General features: G+C 44.4%; 1 protein-coding gene and 1 pseudogene across 1 annotated transcript in view; both read right to left on the reverse strand.

Annotated features, from left to right (window-relative positions):
* LOC144752596 (VPS10 domain-containing receptor SorCS1-like) overlaps window positions 1–26,851 on the reverse strand; it is a 1,975,184-nt gene that overhangs the window by 1,192,562 nt on the left and 755,771 nt on the right. The window lies entirely within an intron of this gene.
* LOC144756875 (5.8S ribosomal RNA) lies at window positions 13,180–13,332 on the reverse strand (annotated as a pseudogene).

Raw genomic sequence — 26,851 nt, forward strand, 5'->3', positions numbered from 1 at the left:
AGCGATAGCACAAACACTACCATTGCTAGCAGGAATAAAGTGCACAGATTTCTAATACCAACAAAACAGGTTCTGCAAAAAAGGGTTGTGAAGGCAAACATCTGGGGGAACATCATGCAAAAGATGTTAATTTCCAACACATGTTTACTAATGCCACCCTCTCTAGCAGTAACAGTGGAAGTGCAGTCCAAAAAGCAATAGGCCCATATATGCCATCCATCCACCACTCTGCTTTAATTTAATGATATATTATTCAGACTATCAAGCACAACATTAGTCCCCAAATATCTAAAGGCTGGTCCATAACACATAATACCTATTGCTGGACGGGCACCTTCATTTACTCCGATGAGGACCCTCAATGGAAACAAATACAAAAATAATTAGTTTAAAGGCAAGGTAGATGTCCAAACTGATCCAGGATTTCCAGTAACGTTAGGAGAATCTTCCCTAGCTCCATCAAATAGACCAATGTGGCATGTGCATAGATAGACATTATATGAGTTACATGTCCAATGAAAAGATTCCTTTCGGGCATTTCACTCCTTAGCAGTCGAGCTATGGGTTCTACTGTCAAGGCAAATAAGAGCAGGGACAGCTGGTATCTCAATTATGTTAGTTTTCACCATTGCTTACAGTACAGTAGTTTAATCTAGCTAATGAATTAGGGACCAAAGTTATTTTGCTCTAGTGCCAAAACAGGAACCCCAAGCCTGAATCGAATGCCTTTTCTTTGTCAAGGGACATTATAGCATATTTGATCTTGATCATTTACAAACAAATGCCTCACATGAGCTAATGTTCACAAATTAGCATTTGTCCTCCTCCAAAAGAAAATTCATAACTGATCGGTTGTGGCATGGTCCTTGTGAGCTTCACCGCTATTGCTTTACTAATAATTTGATGACAATATACATCGCAGATTGGAGTCTGAGATGAGATCAAGAAAGGTCTTGGCCTTTACCCCATTTTAGTACTAGCACTATAATTGCTTTTTGCATAGCATTTGGGAATGTCCTCTGTTGCAAGGCTTCTTCATATTTCCCTTCCACCCTATGTATCAGTAAGATGGAGGTACACACCTAGAACATGACGCATAGTCCATTTCGGTGTTTTTCATCACTGCATGGCTTTAATGCAAACTGCTGTTCAGCCCTAAGCAAAAGTACATCGAGTTCCTCCTTCATCTCACTTCGGAATTTAAGTAAACCCACACTACACCTACAGTTAGTGATATGTTTACAGTCTCCTTTTTGCTGCTGCACACATAATGTTTGTAGATAGTTTTGGAAAACCAGATTAATAACCTTGTGGTATACCATTTTCCCCCTTTGCTTCACAGTATTGAGTTTCTTTTTGTCTCCCTACTAACCAGTCATGTTAAAACTCTCTATGAATTATCACTATGTTGGTTCATTCACTGCAGAAAATGTACCTAGGAATACTTATCCAATCTGTCATTATTTGACTAATTCTTTTTTTAAATTAATACAATCTGGGAACATAGTGGTAGAGGACTTCACACTATTCCAACCACTACATTGATCTTATCCCATTCACTGGTGTGCTCTTCAGAAAATTCAATTCAATTTAGAGTTAAGGAGTCACAAATAGGTCTTTGAAATTCAACATCTTGAAGGATCTACACGATCAATAACCATGCCTACTCCCAGGGGTATGTGTAAGTTTCAACGTCGAATGTTGAGACAGAATCATCCCTGGGGATCCCACCTCAGTACATCTCTCATATAATGCTTTCTCAATAAAAAATCCTTCAACATACTATAGGACTTATGTGGGGGTAGTAGAATTAATGAACCCTCACTCATCAGTGTTCTCCCTCCAACCATCTGCCGTGCAAAAATGGTAAAGGGCGTGCGTCTTAGAGTTGTACTAAAGTCTGTATTCTGGTTGAAACCAATGAGAGTATCAATTGATCATGCCCAACAGAATGCAGTTAAATTATCCGCCCCCAATCTTGGTTATTTTCAGACAAATGGAAACCACATCCAGTATTTTAGGAAAAAAGGTCATATCGACTGTGTTTGGGCCATAAATCTAGCAAAAATACCTCTTTACAATCAAGGGTATCATACACCCTCCCTAGGAAAATGACATTGGAGAGTGTTGTACCCTGCACATAGAGACACTGGAAACCATGCTGTATATTTCAAGTCTTCTTTATTGGTTCCATTTCAGGGTAGTATCAATCATAGTGCAGCCAGCTCTAGTCAGGTACTAGCTATGTACCAGCCCCACCAGGAGCAGCCTGCCTAGCTGCTCAGCACATCTCCAACTGTCCCCACTCATCCACCCAGGCATTCAATTCATTACAGTCACACCAACATTCCGTTATCATCTCTCACTCTGGCTGAGCAGCTAGGAAGACCTAGGCTGATTACATATAAATGGAATACTTAGGATAAAACAACAGTGAGTTCACGCGCAATAAAAACCAGTGCTTACAACCACCAAATTCAATGCAAAACATCTTTCTAACATACCAAACCAAACATATCACAAAAATACAGCAGGCCACAGTCCTCCGCAGACCTAGATAACTCAGCCATACAATAAGGATATACCAAACCAAACATATCACAAAAATACAGCAGGCCGCAGTCCTCCGCAGACCTGGACCACTCAGCCATGCAATAAGGACATACCAAACCAGACATATCACAAAAATACAGCAGGCCTCAGTCCTTCGCAGACCTGGACCACTCGGCCACACAAAAAGGAACCTTTTGTATGCTAGGCTGTATTTGGCATGGACCTGTATGGCACCATAATAAGGGCACTGCTTTCTCAGACGAGAGTACTGCTGCCCCCGAACCTCTGGCTACATTGAAGTGATGCAGTCCAAGCCATGTTTAATGCATATTGTTACTTTCAGGCGATCTTGGTATCGTGTTCCATACACGGATATAATAGAATATACATGAATATATTCTCTCAAGAACATAAAAATATTTCAAGAATCATTCCACCAGAGTAGCATAATCCAGGACAACCACTCTCCCACTACAGTGCACACTTGCTTCGCTGTCTGTTTCAGCAGGAGATTTACACCAGGTTTCTCTCATGTATTTTTGAGTTGTATCTCAGAGTCCAGCCTGGTCTCTCCCGCCCTCCCGCGAACCCCGAGTTGTCTCCAGTGTGTCAAAAATGAGTAGTTCCACCTCTAATGACACTCAGCTTGACAGAGTATAATAGCATGTACTTGAGGCCTTTTCGCAGAGTTGATATTCAGTTGGTTGTAAGGAGTTTTTCCTGTCTTGGCACCATCTATGCATATTACTGAAGGCCCTCATGCTGAGCCATACCTCTGCTGTGAGTAGATTGTATAATTAATTCTCTGTCCAGAAAGTTGAAATTGGCAGTGATGAGATGGTATTCAGGGATCTGTACTTCGTCCTATGCATTCTTGACTGAGAACAGTTTTGAGAGGCCTTTCACTGTCGGGTGCCCAGAGTTCATCCCTCTATTGCCAGCTAAGCAAGTGAGTCCTCTGCTTATTCGGGGAAACCATAAAATGTACATTATTGCATCTCAACGTTGCCTTTGTATTCTACACCCTGTTAGCCTACTGGCCAGAGTTTGCGTTACTTTATGAAGTTTAATAACTGAAGTCCACATTTCAGACTTTTGATAATGGAGTTGACATCCTTTTCAGATGCTTTAGTTCTGCTACCTTTCTAAGGGGAGTGTGAAACAGCTTAATTTCCAGTGTCATATTTTCTTTTATTTGTTCATAGGCAGCATATGTCTCTTTAAAGACAGCCGGCAGAAGTGGTTGGACCGCCATTTGAGCTCTATGAAATCACTGAGTTTTTTTCAGATGCAGATGATTTAAATAATTCAATATTATGTTAGTTTGAAGTGCTTTGGTCTGCTTATCTTTCCCATTGTCAATGCATGAGGATTGGAAAACAGAAGCAAGAGTGTATTTAAAAACTAGGGACGACAGTTATCACTGCAGGATTTAGCAACTGTCTAAATAGCTGGTCTTTGATAGGTTAAAGGTATGTTTCTTCTTTTGGATCAAAAAATTGGCCTAGCATGTTCTTTTCATTTGTTCTTTGCACCAGAATGTTATGTTAACATTGAAGTAGGTGAGCAAGGGAAATTCAGACTGGAGAAAACTGCAGTATCCAGAAGACAAATGCAGCAGAAAAACCTCTCGAAGTTCAGTCATTTGGATAAATACATACAAAAGGAACAGCAGACTTAACAAGAACAAGAATAGGTAGGAGGAACGACAGAGTGGCATTGAGATGTACTGAATCAGTTTACAAAGCCACTTATAGAGTAATCGGTTGAAAAAGTTGAGGAGATATGACAGTAAGTAATTATAGTTATGTGGAATTTGAAAGGTTTCATAGAAACATTAAATTTGAAATTGGATACATACTGGTATCAGAGATAAAGCCAGGCGTGGTTGCTTCCATTTGCACTGTTACACTTGGCCCTTTCTGCAGAGTCATCCCCAAACATTTTGTCTCCACTCTTCAGTTTTCTGAACCCTTTTGTGTTGACCTTGGATTCTATGCACTCCACCACTACCAGTGCTAAAGTGCTTGTGCTCTCTCCTTAAAATGAGGGAGAACTGGCTTACACCCTACTGGCCTATTCAATTTACTTGTAGGTCCCTAGTAAAGTGGTATTACTTGTGCCTGGACCTGTAACTTAAATGCTACTAGTGGGCCGGCACCACTGATTGTGCTACCCACTTAGGTAGGCCTTTAAACATACCTCATGCCTGCCATTGAAACCTGTGTGTGCAGTTTTTAAACTGTCAGTTCGACCTGGCAAGAGAAGCTTCTTGTCAGGCCAAAACCTCCCTTTTCAAAACATATAAGTCAGCATTGAGGTAGACCCTACACAGCCCAGAGGGCTGGGTGCAGTATTTTCAAAAATGTGGACATGTACATTTAAGTTTTACATGGCCTGGTAGTGAAAAACATTTGTGTTTTCACTATTGTGAGGCCTATTTCTCACGTAGGTAACATTGGGTTACCTAATTACATTTAATAAGTGATAACTTTCTACTAGGTTCGAGATTGATGTCCGAAGTATTGTAAGTAAAAGCCTTCTTTAATAGTAAAGTTGAATTTTAAGTCACAATTCTGAAAATGCCACTTTTGGAAAGTTGGCCTTCTCTTATCATAACCATTTGATGCCTGTACCCTGTTCCTAGGTCACATGACAGTGTGCAGCTGACAATAGTTCTTTGTGTTTTGCTCCCAGACAGTGAGAGACAGGGAAGCTAGGTGTTGGCAGGATGCATGACTCTGAGTTGATAAGAGGGAGGAGCTATCAACTACCACATGTGCACATCACAAGGGCTCCGCCTGAGCACACTTACAAAGGGTTTAACACAGGTCTTTTGTGGCCCCAAACAAGTTGGGACCAGGACAGGGAGAAAGGGGATGCTTGACATCTCAGGGAAATTGAAATCCCTAGAAGCTTCCTCTCCTTCAAACTGTACACCAGGTATAAATATTGGACTCCTAGACCTAACTCTTAACTACACTTCTGGACATGTGGACTCTGCCAGGAAGAAAAACAGTTGTTCTGCTGAAAGGACTGCCACTCTGCTGGACTGCTGCCCGGAAGGACTGCTGCCCCATTGTGCTGACCTGCTGCCCTGTTGCTTTAGTGAGAAGGACTGGACTTGCAACTCTAAACCCAGGACCCTGCATGACTCCTAGGGCTAGATGGCTGGCCTCCTGATAAGAAGCCTCCGGGGAAAAAACAGACTACCAACAACTTGGAACCCAGCACCTGTACTTTGCCATCAGTGAGTCCTGCCCTCCAAGGTGGTGCTACCCCAGTCATGGACCCTTGGAAGTGGGCCTGAAGGTGCTCTGCTAAGCCATCTGTAGATTCAGCAGAACCAACAAATCTCCTATTGCAATGTGGCACATCTCCTGCAGAACCAGTGCATCACCATTGCAGCTTGATGCGTTGCCCTTGGAATTGACGCATTGCCTGTGCTGTGCTGACTTCCCAGATGTAAGGACTTTGCATCACCCATTGCAACCCACTGCAACCGCCCCTGTGTGACTCATTTCAGGACAAGGCATTGCCTCAACCAATGCAGCCCATCAGAACTGCCACAGTATGATACATCTCCATGCAAGGGCATCCCATTTCACAGTTCCCCGGAACTGCTGCTGCACAACACATCTCTTCGCACAGACCTCACATTGCCTCTGCCACGCAACGCATCCTCAATATGGGACTCCACATCTCTTCACAACAGGATTAAGGGTATGTGTGCAGGAGACCTAGGTGGATCCTTGTAGCCAGCCATCACTCCATTATCATCGCCTGAACGTGTGACTTTATCCCCGTCCAGTGTGACTAGATTACCCCAGTTGGCGCTGTGTGCTTTTTGGTGCTATTTTCACTGATATTTTTAAACCTGAATATCTCCGGTTCTACTGATTGAATTGTTGTGGTTTTGGTCTTAATTCATTTATTAATGAATTTACTCTCAATTTTCTAAATTGGGGAAGGATTTTTCTTGTGTTGTGTATTTGCCTTATTACTGTTTGAAGTGCTGCATCAAAACTTTACACATTGCCTCTAAGCTAAGCCTGACTGTTCTGAGTCAAGTTACCAAAGGGTTGAGCACAGGTTAATTTGGGGTTTGCTTATGACTTCACCCTGACAAGGATTGTGGTTGCATTCTGTAGAAGGATACCCACAGTCATTGTATTCCCTCTGAGACCAGTCGTCTACATCCAACACCCATGGTCACCAGACTAGTGGCAGAAAAATATATTAGGAGAGGAACAGAACATTTATCAAGAACACCTGAAACAACCCTGGCTGTGAGAACAAACAATTCCTGACTATAGGGGTTGATTACCCACAACATTCATTTGTACAGGCACACCACTTCTTAGTCCTTTGCAATTCAGCAATCCTAAAATGCCTTCTGCAGACAAGGTAACCTCAGAACGTGGCTAGTGTGTGTTGAATAGCCATGTACCTGATATAACAAAAAGAGGGTTCCTTCTCCTGGGAGTAAATAATGCTTATGATCCCAACTGGGGGATGATTTGCAATAAAGGAATGGGTTGCAGTGTTACGCTGATTACCAAATTTACAACTCAATATGTATGGACCATAAAGATATCATTAAAACCACGAGGCATACTTGTTAGTTAAAACATTTTCATACATTTATTAGAATAAGTAATCTTAGGTAGTAGTATGTACAAATCATATACACAATTTTATTCACACATTTAAAAAAGGTTATTCAAGGAATAATTAAAAAACATTTAAAACTTCACTAATTTGGTACTTAAACATAAACATTACATAATCATAAAACAAAATATTGTTACAAGAACGAAATTGTCGACGCGGCGTTTCGGTGCTGTTTTTCTATTCTGCACCTTCTTCAAGGACTCGTTCACAGCTTAATATTTTCTAGAAAACATATCATAATACATATCGTTAGGTCCAGATTTTTTCACAGTTGCACTTAGATTTATATCGCATGTTTAAACTGTTTTCCCTCTATTTGGTAACCCCGAACACTTAGCAACCCCAGATCGTACGTTACTATATTCTCATATCTTTAGCGAGAGTATAGTGGATTATTGTCATCACTAGTCTAGTGTTCATGTCTTGGTTTTATTTTCTTGACATGAATAGGCAAACGATTAGCTTTTCGTGCCACAAAGATTTTTTTATATATTATTGTATATTTCTTATCAACTTGAAGTTTATAGACAGCTGGATTAAGTACCTCAGTCTCTCACATCAGGCTTGCAGGTATCATCTGAGCACTGTAATCTGTCCACCGTGTCAATTTTTTTATTTCACATCCAGGTCAACAAATGTAAAACATTTAGAAGTCAGCAAGGGCTCCCAAAGCCGAGAGGTAGGTTTGTTAAATTGATCCCACACTTCTCTGTAGACCCTCAGTTAAAAAAATAGAAGAAAATCGAGGATGATCCTGCTAAAGAATGTCAGCTCTCCAAGTTCTGAGAGCCATTTGTATCTCTTCTAATACGTGAGTCCCTGCCAGACATTCCTCCTCACCACAGGACATACACTGTTCTGGCATCTTTTAGACCTGGCTGCATCCAGAGTTCACACCAGCCCCTGCTCTCTTCCAGGCTTCACCTCACTCCCAGAGGCCAGAGATTGTCACTGCCTTACCTTGCATATCGCTCCCCACCTCAGCCAGCACATAAGCCAATGACTCAGGGTTGTGGTATGGGGATCTTCCACACGAATAGGTATCATTACATCGCGTGCTTTTGCAACGCAGTCGTTACAACGCAATGCATTTACATTGCAAGTCATTACAACGACTTGTACTAGGGGGCGCACTGGACTTAGGAATAGTATTAATTACTATTCCTACTCAAGTTTGCGCAAGTGTAGGGAATGTGTTGGGTGTTTGGAATTCATTTCCAACACCTCATCGCTCCTAGTGCAAGTCGTTGTAATGACATGATATGTAAATACATCGAGTACTAACAACGCAGTTGTTGTAACAACTGCGTTGTAATAGTAGCGTGATGTAATGACAGCATTGTAAATGCTGTTTCCCCTTTAACACATCACCACACCGTCCTATGTATTTGCTGCACTTGATGTAGGGTCAGGGCAGTAACAGGCCCCTTCTTCCACTCCCTTTTGCACCCAGGAGGCAACCAGTTTCATTGTGCTAGGATGCCGTGGTAGTAGACAGTCACAAAGTTGCCGATACACAGTCATACAGGGTCACACCAGAGCCCAAGAAGCCCCTCACTGCACCCAGGGATCCGAGTTTGTAGCCCAAGAAGACATAGGGGCTTATTTAAAATTTGGGAGATGAAGGCCCTCTGCCACAAATAGTCAGATGTCCTGTCCACCCTATTTAGAGTATATGCATGACAATGTACTCTATACATGGCAGATAGGACATCATCAATTTTAGGCCCAAACTTTAAATAGCCTCCCTGATATTGGCTACGATAGCAGAAGTTACTGGAAAAACAGCACAGCAATGATAAAAGAAAAAAACCAACGTGCTGCTATTAAAATTCAAGAGATTATTAAGGTACAGACACCGTGATTTTTCATTAATGCAGGTGTGCAAGGGAAGAAAGAGTCTTTTTAGAAGCCCAAGTCATTTTGTAATCTTGACTTTGGTGTTTAATATTAGAATCATACGAAGCATACTTTGTGTTTATCAATAAAAAGAATTTAAAAAATATATATTCGAATCACATTTTTCCAGTTGATGGCATGATTTTTTTAAATTTCGGTTCTTATGCATCACCATAATTTATTTTCAGTTTTTGTAATTTTTTGTAAGGTATTTGGTTCTGTACATTTGGTTCCTCAGGGTTAGAACATGAAGCTCCGAGAGCTTTGTTTGAAGGCCCGCATCAATCCATCCTTAGCTGCTACAAACCTTGGGGTCATAAGAGAAACATTTGTTATGGCTATTAGCAGCACTCGATGTTCTGCAAGCAAGATAGCTACCTGTAATTGTGTTCAACCACAGCAGGATCATTCACAACAACGTACCCAATAGTTACTTACAATCAATAGAAAAGGAAGCTACACTTTAAGATGATGTGAAGACCAATTACACAGCAACGATGTCTAACTGTTTTAGGATTTTGAATCGATAAAGTGTCATATGTGTTTTTGTTGCAGCAAAATGTATTTGCTGTCGGATTATAATCTTCAATCATAAATGTTACAAAGTGTTGGTCAGATGCATCGCCTGGCTATGGGGAAGAATTGCAGACCATACTTTCTTGAAAAGTAAGCATTTTGCGGCGTTCAAAAAGGTTTCACATTTTCCCCTTGGCGTTGGCATGTAGTTTTGTCCAGTGGTAGTGAACCAGTCCTGCATAGTACAGTGCATAACTGTACTCATTTTCGAAAATCACGTTAGTAATTCCGTTATTTTAATCGTGTTATTTCGAAAGCTATAACAGTGTCCTTGCTATTCTTATCGCTGCATTAGTGATTTTGCACAACGCCATGGTTTTGAAACTCCTTTGATTGCTGACAAGGGGCTCGTGGCAGCATTTGTTAGATTTCATCCGGGTTGGTTGATCACCAATCCACGTCATTACCTGGGGAGGCTAATTAGCTGTGCCAGGGTGGAGGGAATAGGCTGCTTCTTGGAGATGCAAGACGCTGCCTATTATCATAAATATTCTAACAAGCCTTATCTTGTCAGGGGAAGTCATAAAGTCGCTCTTTTCGGCGCATGATAATGGCTCTGTAATTCAATTATTGGGGGGATCTGTCTTTGGGGGATTTATATTCCTTATACCTCAGCACTTGTGTGTGTGCTTGATCATAAATCTCGTAAATGCTAAACAATGCCCCATGGGGGGACTTATTTCCACTTGTTCATGATTTGACAGAAGCTGCTAGAATATGGAGCTAAAATTTCCTTTAAAACCTGCAGGGACTCGTGCACGTGGCATATAATGATTAAGATTCTGTGACCATCATGTTCGGTAAACTGCTCTGAGGAACAGATCAAACAAGGAGTTTTTCATATATCCTCCGCTTCACCGAAAACTCTGAACATAAAATGCGTTTAGGGCAAGATATATGGATATTTAGTGATGGATAAAGGTGGTGATGGGATCATTAGTGGAGCACGGCCTCAACTATACAGTCATTTCTCCTCAGTGTGGAAAACAGCGGCTCTGAGCATCCTTAAGCTGCTAGGGAGATTTTATGAAGCACAATACAGCACTGTATCAACTGGTGCTGATGCAAGATGTCAAGCCTTGTGCCCAGGCCAGAGATGTCTTAATGGACATCATCTGAAGATCTTCATCAAAGCCAAATTACTAAAAAGAATTAGCATCCTAAAGGTTTCTTTAGAGAGTTAGAAGTGCGACCACAGCCAAGCTCCATGAAAATGAGTAACCAACAATCAAGTGGGATCCTGTGTAGAAGTGCAGCTGCTCATTTGAACCCATGAGCTGTCCATTTAATTCACAATGCTGTCATTTGCATTGTACATTTTGGCACTTGGCATGAAAGATATTACGCATCAGTGCTGGAATGTGCTGCTGTATCATAAACCTGGTGCAAGAAAGTGGAAATAACCATTACAAATGACATGCCAAAACTGTGTTAGGATTGGGTAACTATGTGTCAGTGTCCGAATTTGTTCTGTCCTGTAGCTACTCAGCCTGCCATACTCCTCAAAGTAATATAGGGCAGAGTCTCATATGAAACCACTGAAGACTCTTGTGCAAATCCAAGGGATAGATCAGGGAAGTACCTGAAGGAAACCAAGAGAGGGTGCCAGCTGATGCCCAGGAGAAGCTGTATTTCCAGAAGACAAATCTTTGTAAGCCATGATATGAACACAGAAGATACCCATATGATGTGTTCTCGTAACCAGCTCCCAAAACATTATAAATTGCTCGAAAGAGAAGATTGAAATATCAACTGTTTGGAAAGAGAATGTGGAAGATATCTCTGGCCCAGGAATCAAAAGATCAGATGTTCCCTTTGGAGAAGGTAACACTATTGTAAAAAACTTTTCTGATAGTCAGGTTTGAATATGTGGAACCTGAGGCCTTATTATAAATACGGCGCACTTGTCCTGTTTGAGCCATGATACACCTTTCAAATGGTGTGCGCCAGGTGCAAACAGGGACAGTGAACCTTATTAGAAAGAATGCGCTGATCTCAGGGCAGCCACGAACTCAGGCGGCCCTCGGAACAGTCATTCAAGGGAAATGCAGAGCAGCTGTTTAAAATCTACTCTGTGTTCAAATGTGCAGGCGGCAAGTCACCTGCACTTTCAAGTGAGGAGACAATTCCCTCCCCAGAGGGTGACTGCACCCGCCACCAAGGGGATGTCTGGCGGGGCTCATGGGACCCCATTTCTTCCCTCAGTGGGCTACCTTTAGAAGGTGCACTGAAAGTGCACCACCTTTTTGTGGCACACCTTCAGTGCACCTCTTAAACGCATGTTTGTCTCTGCACCGACATCCATAATATGGCATGGGTTCAAATGCAAACTGATTCCCTCATTTGCATGGGGACACCCCCCCATGCAAATGAGGGAACAACCTCTTATGATAGCACTGGCACAACATGTGCGCTATCACTATCAGTATTACAGAAGAGGACACACAGGCATCTGCTGCCCTTCTGCATTACCATTGTGCCCCTGTGGCACACAAAGTGGGTGCAAACACCCATTGTACCCACGGGGCACAATGTATAATAGGGCCCCTGGAAGTTTTTAGCCTGCTCCTCCATTCGTTCTTGCTTCTAAGGGGTGCTGTGGGTTCATATTTTAATTGGTGTGCATAATGAAGCATTTCAACAATGGAACAATGCACAGATCTTTCAGCAGCACAGATCTACAGACAGGGCCATTCTTGGCTATGGGCGAGCTTGGTCGAGGCCCATAGTGCCTAGGTTTAGAAGGGCATACAAAGAACTGACCTAACAGTCTGCTTTTTTTCCTCTTTTCTTCAAACTGTCTGTGGCTGTACCTTTTTTCAATAAAGCTGACCACTCTTTGTTTGCCTCCCTCTCATCCCATTTCCCTTAACCCCTCCTCAACCCTCTACCTCACTCTCATCTACTCCCATGGCCTCATCTCCAGCTTAGCATCTGAATAGACGATTCATTTGAGGCAGTGGAAAGGTATGTTCAGAGGCTGGTCACTGCTAAGGTAATCAACCAGGTTCTAAATGACTTGCGTGGGGGAGCAGGGAAACACCAGCCCCTATGCTGCAGGGGCCGGAATCGCAGCAGCACACCCTCTTTACCCAGATGGGAAGACCGAGGCCCACAGGGGCAGGTGAGTGCCCGTGGGCCGGGCCGGCAGGGGGTTCGCACTACCCAGGATGCTGGCTGCTGAGGTGGGTGCCCGTGTCGGTGCGTGTGTGCAGCCATGGGACACCTCAGACAGCCACACGTGGCACACAGCCAGGCACCCCAGATGGGCCCTGAGTTGACCAGTCGTCATCCTGCTCCCTGCGGAGGTGGAAGGAAGGCTAGGTGTGTCAGCAGCATAGCTCCACAACAGGACTGGGTGGGAGATCCTGCCACGGGTGATCTGGGGTTCTGATCTTGGGGGACGAGGGAAAGAGAGTTACCCTGCAAGGGCCCCAGCCGCATCCGAGGGAAACCCCGGGGCAATTGTCAATCGAGCCACCCTCAGACAGGCATAGCCCCGGGAGCAACCCAGGGTGCAAGGTGTATTTCAAGTGTCTATGATCAATGTGTCCTGCAATTCACACTAATTCTCGCAGCTAGCTGAGTGCTTCATCAACGCGCGAGCCGAGTGATCCATCCCTAAGAGTCACAGGCAACTTTCCAAAAACGTTCGCCCACCTGCGGGTGCAGGAGAGGCAGGTTGAAGGTGACGCCATCCGTCTGTCTGCTGCCCACATGGCAAGATGACCCGATGCCCCAATCAAGGCTTCCCCTCTGGGAGTTGGACTGCACCGCTGGAAAGAATTACCAGCTGTGGGTGAGGGGGGCTCCTGGAGCGATGGGAGCAGGCAGCCCCACCACCAGCCTGGGGAGGTACTGCCATTCTGTCTCCTCCACCGCAGGGTCATGCAGAGTGAGCGCGGGTTCCGTATTGGGGGGGCCTATCGTTGTGCCCCTCTCAGAGAGACAGGAGCCGCCCCCCAATCCTCAGTCCCTTGCGTATAGGTTGATCGGTTCCCCCCCGGTTGGAGGAGCCCACTGAGGCTTAGTCCGCACCTAAGCACCCCATGCAGCTGCGGATCACTCTGATGGCCAAGGCATGCAAGGACAGGGCTGGGCCCTGTGCCTACAGTGTGTGTGTATTCCACCTGGGAGGCAAATGAGGGTTTCAGGCTGGCGCCATCCGTCGCTCAGGCCACTCCGCCAAAAATGATCCTTCTGCAGGTTCACTTACGGAAACCTTTTTACAACTTTTACTTCCTCTAGATAGTCAAGCTTGATTGTCTTCTCTGCACTCTGCCAGGGCCATTGCCGACCCCGGAAGGGCTGATCCAAGGACCTCACTAAACCATCTAATCGGTAGTAGCGACAGGCAGTGTGTACAAAGGGCAGGGACTTAATCTACGTAAGCTTATGGCCTGCACTAAGTGGAAATTCCTCATTCATGAGAAATAACTGCAATCCACAATCCCTCTCACAAACTGGGTTCAGCGGGTTACCCGCACCTGTCAGTGAAGAGTAGACACATGCTGATTGTTCCATTCAGTGTAGCACTTGTGCAGCCCTGGACATCTAAGTGCATTACAGACGTGTTATTGCTCAATCTCGTGTGGCTGAACGTCACTTGTGCTTCTAAGAAGTTGGACGCCGACCGGTGGGGGCCGCGTAACTAGATAGCATAGAGAAGTCTTGTTTGTTATTGGAATTAACCAGACAAATTGCTCCACCAACTAAGAATGGCCATGCACCACCACCCACAGAATTGAGAGAGAGCTATCAATCCTTTGCATGTCCGGGCGGGTGAGGTTTTCCGCATTTAGTCAAATTATCCCGCACTCCTAGTGGTGCCCTTCCGTCAAGTCCTCTAAGTTTCAGCTCTGCAACCATACTCTCCCTAGAATGCAAAGACTTTGGTTTCCCGGAAGCTGCTTCGCGGGTCATGGGAACAACGCCGTCGGATTCCAAATCGGCATAATTTATGGTTAGAACCATGATGGTATCTGATCGTCTTCGAATCTACAACTACAAGCTTTTTAACTGCATCAACCTTACTATACGCTATTGGAGCTGAAATTACTGTGGCTGCTGGCACCAGACTTGCACTCCAATGGATCCTCGTTAAAGGATTTAAAGTGTACTCATTCCAATTCCAAAAGTCCTTTATTTTTATTTGACGTCACTAGCTACCCGAGGGTGGAGTGGGTAATTTGCGCACCTTCTGCCTTCCTTGGATGTGGTAGCAATTTTTTGGGTTCCCTCTCCGGAATCGAACCCCGATATCCTGTTACCCATGGTCACCATGGTAGGCACACAACGTATCATCGAAAGTTGACAGGACAGACATCGGAATATATAATCTCTGTCAGGGGTGTGAAGGTAAGACATCATCCCCGGGCTCGCGGGACCACATCTCAGGCACTTTGCCACACGGTGGGCCGGAGGACAGAGCCCAGGACTCAGAAGCACCCACACCAGGGCCCTTTGAGGCCAAGGTCAAGGCCCTTGAACCCAGCTAGGCAGGGGAAGGCTCCCTGTGCCTGACGGACGTTGGTCCTCTACTGTGCTCTTGTTAGGGCAGCAGGCCGGAGGACAGAACCCTGGGCAGGAGCACCTGCCCTTAGGCCCGGCAGGCTCGGTGAGAGCTCCGGGGCCCAGACATGAAGGGAAGGCCTCCCCGGGCTTGTGGGACCCCATCCCGGGCACTTTTTCACACGGTGGACCAGAGGACAGAGCTCAAGACAGAAAAGCACTCATCCCAGGGCCTGTCAGGCCCCGGTCAGGGCTACTGAGCCCAGCCAAGCAAGGAAAGCCTCCATGGGCCTGATGGACCCCCGTCCCGGGTCCTTGGCTGTGCGGCAGGCCGAGGGGTTGGAGCCCAGGAAAGGAGCACCCACCCTGAGGCCCGGCAGAGCCCCGGGACCAGACGCGAAGAGAAGGCTTCCACCAGGATGGCAGGACTCCTTCCCGGGCACTTTGCAAAACTGTGGGCCGGAAGACGGAGCCCAGGATGGGGTGCCCTCACCCGGTCAGAGTTTCTGAACCCAGCCAAGCAGGGGAAGCCTCTCCGGGCCAGATAGAACCACGTACCAGGCCCTTGGCAGTGCGGCAGGAAGGATAATGGAGCCCAGGGAGGGAGGGCAGATGGGGCCCAGGGTAGGTGGCCCGGTCATTGCTCCTGGACCCTGCCACGCAGGTGAAGGCTCCCTGGGCCCAGAGAAATGGTAGTAACACTTGTTCTACCATTTTCGTTCCCTTAAATTTTGTACCCTAGCTCAACCAGCACCCAGGGAATCCTAGCTAAGCGAAGGCTATTCAGGGTGGGCCGACTTGTAAGGCACTCGCCCTGTGTTATTACCCAGAATCCCGTGAAAACCTCAAACATTGACTATAAAAACCCATTTTCCTCACATTTCAGTTATGGAAAGTTCTGGAATCTGCAGGGAGCCACAAACTTACTTCGACCCAGCAATCCCCCAGGTCTCCCGATACAAATGGCAGGGGAAGCTCTTCCCCTGCTCACAAAGCTGAAAAAACAAAACACCCCCACCCAAATATATGAAATCCCACTGCTGAGAATGTAACGGTTAAGTCCTTGGCACACAGCTACCGCGGTGGAGGACGTGACCGTTACATACGTGGCACAGAGCAGGTTATCAAAGGTTAAAGAGACCCACATAGATTTAGGTCGCCATTTAGAAATTAAGGCGCCATCAACTATTTCATCTATATCCAAATCTGAAAATAAGACAAAAGTGAATGGCTTGGGCTGCAGCGCCAATTTGGAAAAAGGGAAGCTGGCTTATATAAAGTACAATCTGATTCCGTCAGTGCCTGGTTTGCACCCGATTTAAGTGCTGTTCATAATAGTCACCACTGCTTTTTCCTAACTTGCGTTAGGTTAAGAATAGTCCTTAACTTTATGGCATTTCCAGAAATTGGTCAGTGGCACACGATGAACTGATCTGTCCTTTCTATACAAAGTACACTGCACTTTTTCTTCTTCTGCAAGTTTTATAATACTGCTAGATCGCTTTTTATAAAACCGAATGCAATTAATTTTAATCAGTGCAAACCAGTTATGCTGAGTGTACAACCATTGATAAACGCTGTGATTTGTTTCGCAACTGTACATTTTGTTAAAATGGCTGTAAAAAATAAGATAAATGCTGCCCAATCTGTATGTATTGAGAGACTAATTATTGAATCTAGTTATGTAATCATTTAGTTTTTTTCTCTTACTATTTATCCATACACTACTGACATGAGAAGTCAGTGCAGTGTGCCCAATACAAAAATTCCAACGGAGGAGAGGTGGATAGGGCGAAATGGGTGCTTGAAACTGCTTCTTTGAACTATTGTGATAGGTTCAGCTTAACAGTTAACATAGCGGACCCATTAGAGGTTTTTGTTCTCTAATTTTAGGTTAACCTTGACTCAACTTTAGCTCAGTCAGTCTTGTTAAATAATGAACTGACTATCGCCAATTGTATACATTTCATCAAGTTATCCTCTGTAATGAAATTTGCACTCTAATGATTTTGATATGTTGTCAACTGAGCTCAGCCTCTGTTGGTATTACCGGGAAGAGAAATACTACTTATCGAATTACATATTGGGTGATAGCCACACTGCATTTTCGTTTTAACTGTAATCTGCAATTTGAATAGCGTTGGCGAAAAGGCCTCCATTTTAAGCCAATCTTGTATTTTAAATCACTACAAAATAATATTATGACCTTGTTTCACCAATTCTTGTTGTGATGGTTTATATATTTAATGTTCTACTATGCATAAGGTTATAACGTACATGTATATTAATTTTGTTCTATTTACTTGCGATTTTATGTGCTTTTATGGTTTTATTTAGTTAAAACCGAATAAAGATTTTTCGATTCAAACTATCTATACATATTGCGGTGGTTACGTAAATGTTCCATAAACCAAACGAAGATCACTGCCCAGCTCATGCAAAGTCATTCTGAGACCTCTTTGGTAAAATATCTAAGAGCTGTGTGTGAACAAATCACATAAAATATAAACCTTCTTGTATATTCAGAGGATTTGTACCAAAGCGCCTATCTTTAATTGATCCTTTGATCTGATAAATGGTTTTAAAATGTAAATATGACTCCTAAGTGCATGGGATGGTTGAATTAAACTCCGGCTCCTGTTTTAAGGGCCTTAATCGCCCTGATGAGAATAGAAGCCCTCCCTCACTTCTCGTTATCACCGATTTTCTATAAATATAGCTACATAGCTAACGCATTCAGAGGGAGCAGGTCTGGAATGACATCTTGTAGAGGCAGCACCTATCCATCATGCTCATTTGCCAAGAAAGCCTAAATCCATTAGCTTACTGCTATGAAGATCTATTGAAACAATTCTCAGGATCGTGGCTTTCTCATTTAGAAGTGCAATAAAAAGGTTGACAAATGCTTCCAGGCTAATGCCCTGTACTTCCAAGGTCAAATCGTTTGAGGCTGCAATTAAGGAATGGATGCTCCTCTCTCACAGACTCCTGGAGCCAGTGTGACATTTTCATATTCCTAAACATGGAGCTGGTGCAGTCCTGAAACTAAGCCAATTAAAAATTGCTCCATGACACATCCTTCCCTGAGCTCATTAACTTGGTCCATTTTTCAAATTAGTTCTCCCTAATTTTATTGCGATCTCTCTGTCATTAACTTAGCATTATTTCCTCACACAGCGTTTCAAAGGGTTGTGTTTGACACAAACTGGGAGTCGCTGTTTAGGTGCAATCACAGCTCGTAGATATCCAGTTTAAACTTTCTCCTCCGTGATTGATTTAGACGCAGTCATAAAAACGTGTTACTTTTGAGATACCTTAATTGGCTGTCAGTAACGAATCTCACACAGCAACAGGGCAAGAAAAAATATTCCGGGCATACTCACTGCCCCGTTAGCTTAATTAAAAAGGTGTGCCTTTAATGGAGGATTTCTACACAATTTAAATTTCGCACCTTTGGTTGAGCGCCACCACGCTCGCCAGCTGTGCATTCAGCTGTCCAGTTTAAATATTGCTTGTCATATTGATTGGTACCTAAACACCTTCTGACGCATTTTCCCGTTGTGAGCTGTGATTAAAAGGACGTGCCACGTGACGGAAGAGTATTTTTGTCAACAACTGTGTTGTTTGTCAAAATCTGTGTTCATACTCTTGCAAAAAGCATAAAGTGGCATATTTGTAAACGCTAAATGAAAAGATTGAACCTGAACCTCAGCATGAATCTGACAGCTGGAGGAAAAAAATGTGCAAGTCAATTACCTAGCCAAAAAAATGGCAACCACTTAATTCCAAGTATTAAATTATGTAGTATGGACAGTGAACAGATGGCACAGATGTTGCATTAAAAACATTTGATCTCTTTTGTGCCATACAAGTGAGTAGCATATTCACATGTAGGTGGTACAGTAACGTAAAGAACAAGGCAGGGAGAAAGAGGTTAGGGATACTGTGGACTCAGCCTCCTTAAGAAATTATGAAAAAACAAAGGAAGTCCACCCTTCATTTATGAAATTCTTCACTCAGTGTACAAATATTATCCTTCCAGTGATTGCTACCAGTATTCCCAAGAAGAAATAGATTTCTTCAGGAAAAATGATACGTTTTCTTAAAATAACCCCCACCCACCAACGAGTCCTTCGGTGGCATGCTTCATCATCGTGTTCTTCCCACCCTTCTGCAGGATGGGGCGTGCTATGACCAACAGAGACGTAGGAACAGTTTTCATGAGACCCCCATTTTAACGATACCAGCTATAGGAATTAATAAAGTGTAGGTTCTTTGTAGCCAGGTATTTTTTAGACTCACTATTCTTTTTTGACCCTTCTACTCTCACAACATCACATAGTATCATCTCACGAAAAGTGCTCCCACGTCTCCGTTGGCCGTAGCACGCCCCGTCCTGCAGCAGGGTGGTACAGTAAAGCAAACTTGTTACTTTACCTTGTTTCATGTAACTATCTTCTCTTAGTATACAAGGCACTTCTAGACGTGTTCTGATGAATTGTGATTTACCTATTTTATTCTTAGTTACTAACGTTCTAATTCACTAACCATAGATACCTGTATTATCCTGATAGGAAAAGAAATACGAACTGCATGAGGCCTACCAAGCTCCCAACATCACAAACACGGTCAGTCCACCTTAGAGGAACATATCTATACGAATTGCTAGGTTTTTAAATAACAGAAGCATAGACTTTATTAAAATATCTGGGGCTGGAGCACAAAACATTTTTCTGGAGCTCTTTCATTTATGTGGTGGTAACATAAGTTGCTTGTTCCGAACGACTTCTACCACCGTATTGTGAAAGAAACAGGATTCTGGAAGTGGTAATGCGTGACATCTGCTGAGTGGTAGTAAATATATCAAGGTGATGTGTTATGTTGTTTTTTGTGATGCTGTGTTTTTGTGATAGAATATTGCATTATGGTTTTGTTGAAAAGGTTGGCGTGTTGCGTTTACGCCCAAACCCATTATATTACTCGAATGTTCCTTTCACTATCAACCATTTACTACTGAGGTGGTAATATAGCGCTGTTATATTTTGTCAACTACTTAAGACACAAGTCAGCCCAACTATGTCTTCCCTTTGTGCTCCATTGCTCACTTTATGTGATATGGCTGATAGTCTCCAATGTATCAATGTAGTTGCTATTCTAGGGTGAAGGCAAGAAAACACATCAAATCATCTCTACACTGCCTAGAATTCTAGCACCTATTGCAAATTACCAACTAAGTGATTTGAAGATAAATATCAAAGATCATCCGCAATCAGCAACAACTTGATTAGGCTTGGTCTGACCTCCTCATTCCCCAAATGGAGGATTTGGGACCCTGGCATTCCCAAATATATCACACATTTGTCAAAGTTTTGGCTTAGGCTCTCCATGACCGCAGAGTTTTTTGAGTAACTAGTTGAGGTCGGCACTGTTCGAGAAACAAGTTGAGGTGCTAGAAGGCTCAAGTCTCTCCTAAATTTACATCCACAAAATTTATGAAATGCACCTGGTGGCCACATAACACAGTTATCAACAGCATACCTTGCAGGTACAGTTCTCCGTGTAAATTTTACATTAAAGTACCCATAAATCAACTGTGAAAAGCAAAGGACAGTGAAAAAGGGCCGGAACAACGTGGTCAGAGCCACGTGTGTCTGATCAACGCAAGTGCAACCACGCTTGCCTTAACCACGCTTATGCCTTAAACAGGCATAATTATGGTTAAGGTCGTGCGCGGTCTAGCATTTGGAATGGGCGTGCTGGAAAAAGGAAGGACCATGTGAGGACACGGTGAGGTAAGTGGGGCTAGGGCCAGGTTTTGGTCGGTAATTTTTAAGGGTTAGGGTGTAGTTTTCATGGCTGGAGGGGCAGGGTTGTTTTCAGGGTATGGAGGTCAGGGAAGCTTTTAGGGCTCTGGGTGGTTGGGGTAGTTGTTAGGGATCAGGGTTAAGGGTAGTTGTTAGGACTTGAGGGGGTCAGGACGTTTTTAAGGGTTTGGGTAGTTTTTAGGGCTGGGGGTCAGGGACATTTTTTATGGCTTGTGGAGCAGGGAAGTTTTTAAGGCTTTTGGGGAGAGGGTTGATTTTCAGGAGGGACAGGGTAGTTTTAGGTCTCAGGGCAGGGGCTTGGGAGACCATTTTAGGACGCAGGGTGGTGTGCAGGGATCAGGTACTTTTTAGGCTTGGGGCAAGGAAGTTTATAGTCCTCGGGGAAGGGGTTCCTTTTCAGGAGGGTGGAGTTAGTTTTAAGTTTCAGGGCGGGGTTGGGGGCTGTTTTAGGGCTCAGAGCGTGGTGCAGGGATGATGGTACTTTTTTGGGCTTTGAGAGCCGTTTTTGGGCTCAAGGCGGGGAGCAGAGGTCGAGGGGCTTACACTTACCTGATAAGTCTTACCCCACTCCTATGTCTTTGCCATACATGTGAGGTTCCGTGAAAATCGTTACGGTGTTTTGGGCATTGCCGAATATGGACGAATGTGGTGTCTATGAACCGTAAATGGCAAGCTCGGTAAGTGTACGCGTTTTCACTACACTACCTGGCTTGGTTCGCATTATTTACGTGTTTCTACATCTGAACCCGTGGGTTCCATTTTAGATACGGCATCCATTTTGTTCCTTGCCCTCACGTAGTCAGTGAACAGGCAAGTGTCCGCACCATGAACTTTTAGTTCCCAAGACATACGGAAGACGCATATTCCTTTCATGCTCCTTTATGACCGGAGGAATGACACTGCAAAGGCAAATGGCTCAGCTTGAGGGTAATCACTTCGTTCCGGCCTATTGTTTCAGCCGTGCATGCGCTGGGATCAAGCTCTTTGATCCTATGATCATGTTTTCAATATTACCCCCACACTCTTTTCTTTAGGTGTGCCTGACTTCCTAGCAGCTGTTCTTGTCCATTTTCTCTTGCTCATTTACAACTCAAGTGGAATGTGCCTAACGATGGGAAGATGTGCTTTTACAGTTGGGGACTGGTAATGTACTGTGATTATGTTCCGGAGTTCTGAAAGCATGAAAGCGACCCTTAAAGAAGTTTTATTGTGGGAACTGGGTTGTAACCTTTTGTTCACATGTTGTGCAATGGCAATATCCTGTATAAAAGAGAGCGACTCACATATGCAAGTTGAAGCAGACTCGTAGAACCTACACGCTGTTGTACTTCTAGTGACTTTTGCCTCCCTGCAGTAATAAACTCTGATCTTTGACGCCGAAGGAAGCCTCCCGTGTCTCTGTCACTTGTGCGCCGGAACAGGTATCCCACGAAGGTTATAGGTGTTGTTCCCTGGCACCGCTGGGTCTTAAATAGCTCAGTCCTTCAGTTGGCGCCCACGTGGGGCGACATCGGCAGGACCGGTCCAAAGCCTGACGATTGTGAGGAACTTCGTGTGAAATCTCCGAGGAAAAGGTGCACCCCGCTTCATCGATCCTGTTGTCGAAATAAGTGGTCCGAAGATTTTTCCCACGAAGATTCCCGCCTCCTGACGGCTGCGACGGACCGATGCCCTGACTGTCGACCTGTTTTCGATGCCCGGCGTAGACCTTCCGTACAAGCGAGACGATAGACGGGCCTTCCTGGTGACGCCATTGAAGTTCTGAGTTAAGTATTTGTGGGTCGCTCCCAGTCCTTAGTGGTTGTTCTAGCTTCTCGAAGCTTTGTTGTAGCTTATTGAAGCTTTGTTGTTGTAGCTCATTGAAGCTTTGTGGTAGCCTTTTAAGGCTTTGTTGTATTGCATGGTTCCATTGCGTTTGTGGTTCTTAGTCGTGGTTCTTAGTATTTATTTGACAGTTGCAATTGCCAAAAACCGAGGGTTTTGTCTTACACGTACTGTGATTATGTTCCGGAGTTCTGAAAGCATGAAAGCGACCCTTAAAGAAGTTTTATTGTGGGAACTGGGTTGTAACCTTTTGTTCACATGTTGTGCAATGGCAATATCCTGTATAAAAGAGAGCGACTCACATATGCAAGTTGAAGCAGACTCGTAGAACCTACACGCTGTTGTACTTCTAGTGACTTTTGCCTCCCTGCAGTAATAAACTCTGATCTTTGACGCCGAAGGAAGCCTCCCGTGTCTCTGTCACTTGTGCGCCGGAACAGGTATCCCACGAAGGTTATAGGTGTTGTTCCCTGGCACCGCTGGGTCTTAAATAGCTCAGTCCTTCAGTTGGCGCCCAACGTGGGGCGACATCGGCGGTACCGGTCCAAAGCCTGACGATTGTGAGGAACTTCGTGTGAAATCTCCGAGGAAAAGGTGCACCCCGCTTCATCGATCCTGTTGTCGAAATAAGTGGTCCGAAGATTTTTCCCGCGAAGATTCCCGCCTCCTGACGGCTGCGACGGACCGATGCCCTGACTGTCGACCTGTTTTCGACGCCCGGCGTAGACCTTCCGTACAAGCGAGACGATAGACGGGCCTTCCTGGTGACGCCATTGAAGTTCTGAGTTAAGTATTTGTGGGTCGCTCCCAGTCCTTAGTGGTTGTTCTAGCTTCTCGAAGCTTTGTTGTAGCTTATTGAAGCTTTGTTGTTGTAGCTCATTGAAGCTTTGTGGTAGCCTTTTAAGGCTTTGTTGTATTGCATGGTTCCATTGCGTTTGTGGTTCTTAGTCGTGGTTCTTAGTATTTATTTGACAGTTGCAATTGCCAAAAACCGAGGGTTTTGTCTTACACGAAGATTTAGCACTTCAGTAACCCTTGAAGTTTGATACTAGGTTAGTGTGCACGATGCCTAGCCATAGTGGTTTGTTTGGTATCTTCAAATGTTGCGCAATGGATTCCCGGTTGGAGGACTCGTGTCCGATACCTCCAGTTGGAACTCCGATATATGAGCTCTACAGTCGACATGGTGTGGGCCCTATTATATATAATGAATACTGGGTCCGTTACACGAAAAAAGATGGTGTCCTTAGTTGGCCACCGCATGGAAGTTTTGAACTTGCGATTTTAGATAATCTTGAAGCCAAATTATTTAAAAAGAAAGCTAGGCCAGCTATGTTTGATTCTTTTCGGTTATGGCGTAAAGAGGCCAAGCAGAAAGAAATCAAACAGCTTAAAAAGGATCGAAGAGAAGGGTTTGTTCCGATAATGCAAGTTGTACAACAATGTAAGCGAGAAAAAGAAGAAAAAGAAATGGAAGTTTCCACTAGACTACATCATATGAGTGTAGATAAATGTTATCCGGTTTTACCGACTGGTCTAGATAAAAAAAGAAGAAGATTCGAAGGAGGATTCCTTGTTAGCGTATTTGATGAAATCGCCACCTCCTTATGCACAGGGTGCTACGGCTCCTGTAGCTCCTCCTGTAGTTCCTCCTGTTGTTCCTCCCGTTGTTCCAGTGGCTGTGGGTCAGCCCGTCGTTAATTCTACGGTTGTCCCACCACTTGTCCCTGTCCCTACTGCCCCTGTACCTGTACCTCCTCAATCTGTTATTCCTGTTACCCCGACTACCTTGTCTGTTTCTACTATGCCTTCCTTCGCTTCTAATGTTGTTGCTCCTGCTCTTCTTTCTTCTTCTCCTTCTGTTCGTAATCGTATCCCTAACACTGTTGCTACCCTTTATTCACCGCTTTCTGGTCAGTTATTCCCGTCTGATCTTTCCAAAACTCCCCAGAGACGGAGCCAGATCCCTAGTGGAAGGGAAAAAGAGACATTAGTGACTATGGCACATAGATGGATAAGACACCCTGCTAACTACACTCCACGTGTGGTCTTCGACACGTTTTCTCAGTTTAATGAGCCTACGCAGAGATTCGTGTTCGAAGAAATGTGTAACTTTTTGAGGGAAGAATGGTATAACGATGATCTAGATAACGTACCGCCCAATATAACTGAACTCCAGAGTCACTTTTCGAACGGTATGATTGTAGGGGGTGATGTACGACGTGCCTTGGAACGTTTGTTAGCGTTCAGATCCACAGTGCATTCTCGAGTGTCATTTGATGATGCCACTGAGAATTGGAAAGCGGCTCCTGGTCAGTATCCTATGAGAGAGGTTCCGCCACTTTGGGTGCCTGGTGATCCGCAAGCTAACCCTCCGGTTTTACCGCATTTTCGAAGAGTGTGGATACACCTCCCATGGAAACGATCGGAAGTTTTGCAAGTGAAGCAATCCTTGCCTGATCCGCGTAAGAATCCGGCTGGTTATTATAAGGAGTTATCCCAATTGGTGGAAGCTTCTGTTATGAACCTTGCCGACATCGACATGTTGTTTGGTAATGTTGTACCACAACCAGTTTGGGCGAAAATTCGTCAAGCAAACCACGCAAATGAGTTAGGTGGTGATTGGGCTGCACTGATAGCGGCTGATGCATTGCAAGTCGGTGGGGCTAAGCCTGAGCAGTTGATCTTGGATTTACCTCAGAAAATCATTACGCTCATGAAAACTCTCATGCCAGCGATGAAGGTGAACTGGGATAAGTTATCAGCTTGTAAGCAAAAGAAAGACGAGAGTGTCTCGGATTTCTTCACAAGGTTTGAAGAAGCATTTGTCGATCATAGCGGTCAGGATATGGGCACTGAGGGAGGCCAACGTTTATTTGTCGATAAATTCGTATTAAATTTGTTGCCAGAACTATGCAACAAATTGAAAAATTCAGAAAGTGCATGGGCTGTTTCAACCACTGCACAGATATTAGCAACGGCTCAATACTATGAGAATAGGGAAAAGGAAGAAAGTGATCGTGTAGATAAGAAAACGAAGGAGCTCAAAACGAAGGTTTTGTTGCAACAAGCATATCCTCCACGATGAAACCAAAATGATTCACAACAGCAGTATCGACCGCGAGCACAGCCCGATAGGATGCAGCCGCGTTCTGACAACTCTAACTATAGATCTTCACTTGGGTATAATCAGTGCGCATATTGTAGAAGAGAGGGACACATAAAATATGATTGTCCTGCTTTACGTGACCGTCTAAATGGTGTGTCAATACGAGGAAACCGTGGTGGTGGTCCTCAACAGGCATCACGAGGTAGAGGTCGCGGTGCCCCCCAAAATCAAATTGAGCGACTCCAGAATTCACCAGATACGAATAATTGTTTTGACCAGCGAAATGCGGGGTCAGTTAGATCTACACAATATCATGTGGACGATTACTACGTTGAACATGAGACTGTTGCAAACGATCATTACTAGGACAGCCACCGACAAAGAGAGGGAGTAGTATCAGTTCCAGTTGATCAGAGTGGGCCTTACGTCGCAGTAGCTACTTCTGGCGTAGTTGAGCCTTTTCTGTTAGACACTGGTGCGACGAAAAGTTCCATCATGCATTCGAAACTCCCTGGCGCACCTTTGTCTGGCTTAACAAATATTTCCGTTGGATTCTCTGGCGCCCCTGTTAGCAATCCTGTTTCCAGCCCTTTTTGCCACTTACGATTGGCCCTCGTGAGCTGGAGGCTCCATTGATTCTATCTACTGGTTGTGGTGAGAATCTTTTGGGCTTGGATTTGTTAAAACGGTTATATGCGACTTTGTATTGCTCCCCTGAAGGAGTGGAGCTTACATTAGGTCGGAAAGTAATCTCTCCTATGTACTTGTTGATCGATAAACTCCCACCGGAATAGAGCTCCCTTCCTGCGTCTCTATGGGCCACAGGTCCCAATGACGTGGGTCTCTTGGACATCCCACCTTATATGATCAAGCTGAAACC

Source organism: Lissotriton helveticus, chromosome 5_1 (genome assembly GCF_964261635.1).
Source record: "Lissotriton helveticus chromosome 5_1, aLisHel1.1, whole genome shotgun sequence".
Classification (NCBI taxonomy): Eukaryota; Metazoa; Chordata; class Amphibia; order Caudata; family Salamandridae; genus Lissotriton; species Lissotriton helveticus.